We start from the raw sequence: 6,507 nt of genomic DNA, 5'->3' as shown, positions 1-6,507 counted from the left end.
GAATATTTGCTAATCAGTTAAATAGAGCTGAAAACATTCTTCTAATCATTTTTCTTTGTCCAAACAAATCAACTACTCCATCTATAGTAATCCAAAATAGTTTATTACATAGCTTCAGTGTATAAAAAGACTTTTCCAAAACACAACAGCATCTGTTATTCTCTCCTAAGCTTAAACACTTCTGAGGCTCCCTATCATTTAAGAGAACATTTCTGATATGGTTCTCCAAGATATGGACTCTGCAGACCTCACCAGTCTCATGCACCACTCCTTGCTCCACAATCACTAAGCCCTCCATGTCTCCGTCTCTCCCACTCATTGCTGGGTATAGTACAACGTTAGATCTCAAGAATGAGAAGAAACTAGCAAAGGAGTCTGAAGAGTTCCGGCCAGAAGAGTAACAGGTGCCTTGAAAGCCAAGTGAAGAAGGTTGTTCAAAGAAGTCAGATGCCACTGATGGGGAAGAAAGTTTTTCAAATAAAGTCAAAAGGTGCTGTTAAAATACATAAAACAACAGAAAAAAAAAGACTAGACTCAACACAGAGGCTATTGGTGACCTTGACAGGAGCAGTTGCTCTAGAGCAGAATGAGAAGACACCACTAAAAAAAAATCAACTCTTGACGGACTTCAGTAAGATGGCAGAATAGGCAGATAAGCTACACAGACCCTCTTCAACAAAGGAAAGAGAAACCAATTGACACACATACAGAAGATAATCCTGGAGCCCTGAGCTTTGAAAGGAAGGATACAGAAGTGGATTAAACACCAACCAGTAGAAGAACATGAATGAAAACAGTGAGTAAGGAGACAAACAGAGCTGTGGACGCTCAGCTATCCTGATGGCATGGACAGCCTGAATATTTCCAAGTGGTGTTAGGACCTGAGAATTAACTTAAAAATTGGCCCTGCTCACCAAGGGCTACATGGATGACTGCACTGATGGCTGATGACTAAAAATGAAAACAGCAAAGGAGACAAACTGAGCTGTGGACTTTTCGGCTGTCTGGAGGGTGCAGCCATTTTGAATGTTTACAAGAGGTGTTCATTTTGGATACGTAAAGGGACAGCATTCTCATTCAGGTTCCAAGGACCTAAGAATAGGTTCTACTTGTCAAGGGCAGCACAGACATACAGGAGGCAGAGGAACAGAAAGGAGACAGGTAGTGAGTGCATAAGTTACTAACTAGCGAATAGAGGAGCACAGCACTGTGCTTACTCAGATAACATCCAAGCAAAACAAAGAAAACCAAAATCTTGGGTGAATCACTCCAACATACAATCACCAATTAAATATAAACACAAAAACATCACACTGTTTCAGAGTGAACAGACCATCACAGTCCACACACAGAAGATAAAGCAATAGAAACAAGGGACCAGGATACAGACCCAGAACACATCCCTGAAGAAGAAGCAGTATTGGAACTCCCTGATAAGGAATTCAAAAGAATTATATTTAGGTACCTTCAGTGGATTGAGAGAGAGATCAAGGAAAACACTGAGAAAATCGAGGAAAACATAGAACAATTTTGGAAGACAATACAAGAACAAAATAACAAAATAAATGAACAATTACAAATTATACAAAATCAACAGATAGAAATCCAGAAGATTAATACTAAATTTGCAGAAATCAAAAACACACTGAACAGGCAAAGGAGTAGAACTGAATCAATGGAAGACAGAATTACTGAGATTAAGAAAAATATCTCAATACTTCTTTGGAAAGTGAATAATCAGAAAAAAGATCAAAACAAAAGGAAGAAAGCCTAAGGTTCAGGTGGGATACTATCAAAAGGAATAACCTACATGTAATCAGAATTCCAGAACAGCAAGAGACAAAACCACAGAGAAAATTGCTGAAGATTTGTTGGAAGAGAATTTTCCTCATATGATGAAAGACAAGAATATATCCATTCAAGAAGTCCAACAAACCCCAAACAGGATAGACCCCATAAGAAAATCACAAAGACATATCATCACCAAAAGTCAAGGAAAGGTTTATATTTTCTTTGTTGGTTACCAAGGGTGGGAGGGGAGGGGAGGGAACACTGCTAGATAGGTAAAGACACGTATTGATTTGGGTGAAGGGAAGGGCAATGTACCAAATTGAGTGACCAATAAGGTGGCACTGAAGAAGAGGAAGACATAGAGAGGTGCATGGGAGGTACAGACAACAAAGATGAACCATTCTGCACATACAGTACATTGTCAGTGATGGCAAACACTGATATATGGCTGGGTAGATGGGTGGACAGGCTGAAAGATTAGGTATCTCTATGAATTGAGGAGAGTGCCCATGACCATATATACCAGAGGTGGCAGACAACATGTCTACAAATGTTATTTGTATGTTCTGTAAGAATTTTAGGTATACAGTAGAGCTGACAAAGGACAAGGTTGTAGTCACTTCTTGGCCAAAGCCAGAGGGAGCAAATGGTTGGACCTGAGGGCTCGGGACCATGGTCACAGGGGACATCAAGCTCAACTGGCATAACATACTACACAAAAACATTGTTCCATATCCTACTTTGGTGAGTAGCGACTGGGATCTTAAAAGCTTGCAAGTAGCCATCTAGATGCAACGATGGGTCTCTCCTCATCCAGAGCAAAGAATAATGAAGAAAACCAAAGACACATGGAAACAATTAGTCCAAGGGACTGGCACACCATGTGATCCTCAGCCTATATGACTATGAGACCAGAAGAATTAAATTGGTGCCCAGCTACCACTGTCAACCACTTGGAGGGGGATCTGTGTAGGAGATCCTGAATAGAGTGGGAGAACAATGTGGAACAAAACTCAAAACCATAAAAAAAAGGGGGGAGGGAGACCAGGCTTGCTGGTCTGATAGAGCCTGGTGGAACCCCTGAGACTAGGGCCCCTAGCTGCCCTTCAGGTTTGGAATTGAACCTACTCCTATGGCTTCCAGCCAAAGACAGCCATATGACCTGAACATTTGCATTAAGTAGATACACTCCTTGGAGACATCAATCATGGAAGAATAGAAGGGGCTGTGAATGCACAGGGACATAACTTGAGGGATAGGAGTGCATGGGAGAAGGGACACAGGGCAAAGGTGGCTATGGGGAGGAAGTGGGAGGAGAGCTGTTGTATTGTGGGAGATTATAGTCAACTTCATGAAACAAAGTATATGTGAACTGCTGTATGAAAGATGAATTTGCTCTGCAAACTTTAACCCAAATCACAATAAAATAAAATAATTTTAAAAAGACATATCATCATCAAAATTAAACCAAAGACAAAGAAAGCAGCACAGAAAAAAGAAAAGTTACCTACAAAGGGCAAGCAATAAGACTAAGCTCTGATTCCTTGGCAGAAACCATGCAGGCAAGAAGGCAATGGGATGGTATACATAAAACCCTGAAAGAAAAAAATTTCCAACCAAGAATTAGACACCCAGCAAAACTGTCACTCAAATATGATGGTGAAATTAGGACATTTCCAGATAAGCAGAAATTAAGGGAATTTTTAAAATCAACCCAATATTACAAGGGATCCTAAAGGCAGTCCTTTGGACAGAGAACCAACAAGAGCAAACAACAACTGACCATAAACACATATGATAACATAACCCAGAAACCAACCCAGTTATGGAAGTATCCAAAGTAAATAAGCCTATAAGATTGTAAGCAGGGAACCAGAGACATCAATTGGCAAATGAAGACAACTACAAACCAAAAAGAGAGAAAAAACCATGTAGTTACAACTTCTAAATGGTGAGGAAGTCAAGAATATTGCAAGATAGAATGGAGTGTTCTAAGCTTGGGAAGAAAATTATAACCTCAAAGAAAACTTATAAACTTTCACATCAAAATAAAAAAGAGGTCAAGCATAAATATTTAGCAAATACAAAACAATAGCAATGAAGGAAGTAATAACATGATTCATAAACAAAACAAAACAAGCTCAGAACAGAAAATTATATGGAACAAAGAAATCAGCAACACCACAAAAAAACACATAACAAAATGACAGCAACCAATACACACTTGTTGATAATAACACTGAATGTCAACGGACTAAATGCACCAATCAAGAGATGGAGAGTTGCAGACTGAATAAGAAAACATAACCCATCAATATGCTATCTACAAGAGACCCACCTTAGAGACAAAGACAAAAATAGACTAAAAATTAAAGGTTGGAAAAACATATATCCAAGCAAATTACAACCATAAAAAAGCAGGAGTGGCAACATTAATTTCTGATAAAATTGACTGTAAGAGAAAAACCACCATAAGAGACAAGGAAGGACATTATAAAATGATTAAAAGATCAATTGAACAAGAGGACATAACAATAATAAATATCTATGCACCCAATGAAAGAGCCCCAAAATATGTAAATCAGACTTTAACAGAATTGAAAAGACAGATGACTCCACGGTCACAATGTTGTTGTTGTTATGTGCCGTCGAGTCAGCCCTGACTCATAGCGACCCCTCCTTGGGTTTCCGAGGCAGTATCACTACGGAAGTAGGATTGCCCAACCTTCCTTCCGAGGAGTGGCTGGTGGGTTTGAACCGCCAGCCTTTCTGGTTAGCAGTCAAGTGCCTTAGCCACTATGCTACCAGAGCTCCTGCACAGTCACAATAGGAGACTTTAATACATCATTTTCAATCAAAGATAGAACAACTGCAAAGAAACTCAACAAAGACGCAAGAGAACTAAACAATACAATCCAACAATTTGACCTTAGAGACATCTACAGAGCACTTCACCCAAGAACAGCACAATACACTTTCTTTTCCAGTGCACATGGAACATTCTCCAGGATAGACCATATGTTAGACCACAAAGCAAGCCTCAATAAATTTCTAAAGATTGAAATACTGCAAAGCATCGTCTCAGATCACAATGCTGTAAAATTAGAAATCAACAATAGAAAGATGAACAGAAAAAGAGCAGACACACAGAAATTGAATAACACCCTTCTTGAAAATGACTGAGTAATAGAAGAAATAAAAAATGAAATTAAATGATTCCTTGAATCAAATGAAAATGAAAATACAACATACCAAAATCTTTGGGATACAGCAAAAGCTGTGATCAGAGGCCATTTTATAGCAATAAATGCACACATCAAAAAAGAAGGAAGAGCCAAAATTAACACTTTAACCCAACATCTCCAAAAACTAGAAAAAGAACATAAAGAAAAGCCTACAGTTACCAAAAGAAAATAAATAATAAAGATTCAAGCAGAAATAAATGAAACAGAAAATAGACAATAGAAAAAATCAAAAAGACTAGAAATTGGTTCTTTGAAAAGGCTAATAAAATTGACAAAGCACTGGCAAATTTAACAAAGGAAAAGAGGGAGAGAATACAAATAACATAAGAAACTAATTGGGCGCTGTCACAACATAACCAACAGAAATTTAAAGGAAAATATCAGTATACTATGAAGAACTATGCTCCAACAAATTTGAAAATCTAGAATAGACAGATTTCTAGAAACATATTACTTACCCCAGTTAACACAGATTAAGTTGGAAAATTTGAACAGATTCATAACAAAAGAAGAAATTGAACGGGTCATAAAAAAATTACCAACCAAAAAAAGCCCTGGCCCCGATGGTTTCACTGGAGAATTCTACCGAATGTACAGAGAAGAACCGATACCAATACTACTCAAACTATTCCAGAACATAGAAAAGGATGGAATCTTCCCAAATTCATTTTATGAAGCAAGCATAACCTTGATACCAAAACCAGGCAAGGCAAAGATATCACTAAGAAGGAAAACTACAGATCAATATCCCTCATGGATATAGATGAAAAAATCATCAACAAAATACTAGCCAATATACTCCAACAACATATCCAAAAAATAATATAGTATGACCAAGTGGGGTTCATAGCAGGTATGCAAGGATGGTTAAACATTAGGAAAACAATGAACATCCATCACATAAATAAACCAAAGGGAAAGAACCACATGATCACATCAATCAATGCAGAAAAGACATTTGATAAACTCCAACACCCATTCCTGATAAAAACTCTCAGAAAAATAGGAATAGAAGGGAAATTCCTTAGCTTAATAAAGAGCATATATGCAAAACCAAAAGCCAACATTATTCTCAATGGAGAGAGACTGAAACCATTCCACCTGTGAATAGGAACCAGACAAGGATGCCCTCTATCACCACTTCTATTCAACACTGTATTGGAAGTCCTAGCCAGGGCTCTAAGGCAAGAAAGGGAAATCAAAGGCATCCAAATTGGTAAGGAAGAAGTAAAACTATTTCTATTTACTGATGCTATGATCCTGTACATATTCCAGAACTTCCAATAAGATGGAGGAATAGGCAGACAAGTGACACAGACCCTCTTCAACAAAGAAAAGAAAAACCAATTGACAGAGATACAGAAGATAATCCTGGAACCCTGAGCTTTGAAAGGAACTATACAGAAGTGGATTAGGCACCAACTAGTGGAAAAACCTGAAGGAAAATAGTGAGTACAGAAACGGTCAGAGC

General features: G+C 38.1%; 1 protein-coding gene across 1 annotated transcript in view; it reads right to left on the bottom strand.

The window, feature by feature from the left end:
* The window catches only part of RTN4IP1 (reticulon 4 interacting protein 1), a 66,106-nt gene that overhangs the window by 50,150 nt on the left and 9,449 nt on the right, over positions 1 to 6,507 (bottom strand). The gene's annotated exons all lie outside the window — the stretch shown is intronic.

This window comes from Orycteropus afer, unplaced genomic scaffold (genome assembly GCF_000298275.1).
Source record: "Orycteropus afer afer isolate SDZICR_OR568_19922 unplaced genomic scaffold, OryAfe1.0 scaffold00072, whole genome shotgun sequence".
Lineage (NCBI taxonomy): Eukaryota > Metazoa > Chordata > Mammalia > Tubulidentata > Orycteropodidae > Orycteropus > Orycteropus afer.
This window is presented reverse-complemented; position numbering and strand designations above follow the sequence as displayed.